The sequence below is a fragment of the Micropterus dolomieu genome, unplaced genomic scaffold (assembly GCF_021292245.1).
Source record: "Micropterus dolomieu isolate WLL.071019.BEF.003 ecotype Adirondacks unplaced genomic scaffold, ASM2129224v1 contig_13423, whole genome shotgun sequence".
Taxonomy (NCBI): Eukaryota; Metazoa; Chordata; class Actinopteri; order Centrarchiformes; family Centrarchidae; genus Micropterus; species Micropterus dolomieu.
The window spans coordinates 1,596-3,559 of record NW_025742409.1 but is presented as its reverse complement, the minus strand read 5'-3'; the positions used below and the strand labels follow the sequence as shown (position 1 = coordinate 3,559).

Here is a 1,964-nt window from a genome sequence, read left to right as displayed (position 1 = left end):
CCCCTCTCTCTCTCTCTCTCTCTCTCTCTCTCTCTCCCCCCCCGCCCCAACCGGACGAGGCAGATGGCCGCCCACCCTGAGCCATGGTTCTGCTCGAGGTTTCGGTCTCTTAAAAGGAAGTTTTTCCTTGCCTAGTGCTTGCTCTTGGTGGGAACTGTTGGGCTTCTGTAAATATCATCACAGAGTACGGTCTAGACCTGCTCTTTTATGAAAAGCACTCTGAGATAACTTTTGTTGCGATTTGGCGCTATATAAATAAAATTGAACTGAATATGTGTTCCTGTCCTACCTGTTTTAATTTAAGGAACATATATTTAAAAAAACTGCTTCATTATTCATTATTTAATAGGCTATGTTATATTTATGTTAAAATTGTTGAATTAGGGGCGTGGTTAGCTCAGTTGGTATAGAAGGCCCTGTGTACAAGGCTAAATCCTTATTGCAGCGGAACAATGAAACAACATTGAAACATTCTTGACCTTGGAAAAAGTAGTTTGAGGGTCCACTTAGCAGCTTTATTTGAATTCATCTCACTCTCTTCATCATCAGATGGAGCTTGCTCAGTTCTTGCAACTGAGGCAGAAAACCAAGTGTTATATGTTTGGTGTAAATTTGTGGTTACACCAAAAGAATTCCCAGCTGATAAAATCATTAACAGCTCCTGAGCTGACATGTCAAAAGATCTTGTGTAAGGGCTCATCTACCCAGGACGCCAAAGTCAGTAGGATTCATCCTCTGGGGACCAAGAATGTTTGATGTTTACGGTAATCCATCCTGTGGATGTTTTCAGTGTTGACCACAGTGGCAGACTGACCGCTTGACCAACATTACCATCCCTTGACCAACATCCCTAGAGCCATGCCACTAGCAAGAACAAAGCAGATCTTTTACAACAGGATCCACACGGATGATGCAGAGAACCAGCATCCCTATTGAGAAGGCAGTCAAGGTCATCAGCTGGCAAGATGGAACCAACCTCTGCTTGGACCAGGTCATTAAACTTTTGGAATTAAAGAAACAACCAAAAATTAACAAGAGACTACTTCTGTTTATACTACTTTCTGGAGTCAGCTTGGTGGACTCTTTCCACACATGTGCAGTAGATAAGTTGTTGCCCTGGTAGCGTAGTCGTCGTGGTATAGTCATAGAGGCACACGAACGTCAGCACAAAGCCTACGCGTACCCCCTCTGATTGACGATGTTTCGTCACGCAGACCCTAGCGGACCCTCGCGTACTTGCAGACGCATAAAGTGTAATCCTTGCTTAAGGCTGCTTTCCCATTTGAGGATGGTGCCTACCACCACAACATGCTGGTGAGTTCATATCTCACACAAATCACGCATGTTTTGGTTCAGGTTCAGGTATCTCTATATTTATCAAAGAGAGAGAAAAAATAGTGAGGAAAGGTCTAGGGAAAAACAGAGTGGCCAGAATAAAAGCAAAACTAAACGGAAACCATTTATTACCTAGACTATGAGGCCCACCACAGTTTCATCATGAAACTGAAGATATTTTTACACATAATTTTATAAATAAGGAAGTCCCCAGGGTCAGCTGAGATATAAAAGAGTGCGTGCTGTGAAAAGGGATTGTTAGGTGTAGAACTCTACTCTTGTTTATAAATTACCAGCTCATTCTCATTCCCCTTTAAAACCAACGCCATGGGTGTTGACAAAGCGTCCATATTTGACGAGTTGGGAATGATAACGGGTTTACATCCCATGTTTTTTCATAGCTGAATTAAAAGGACAAAAGTATGCTCAGAGTTCTACACTATATTTTTTTATCTTATGGTCGAGCTAGCCTCTCTTTCCTCTCCACTGCGTTCACAAACAAATAAATGTAAATGCTCCGTACTTGTAAAGCGCCTTTCTAGTCTTTTCGACCACTCAAAGCCTTTTTACACTACATCCACACACTGAGCCTAAGTGCTCAAACAGAAAATAACATTCACACACTGGTG

General features: G+C 42.3%; 1 pseudogene; it reads right to left on the bottom strand.

The window, feature by feature from the left end:
• LOC123966431 overlaps positions 1-860 on the bottom strand; it is a 2,864-nt pseudogene extending 2,004 nt beyond the window's left edge.
• Between the last annotated feature and the right edge of the window lie 1,104 nt (positions 861-1,964).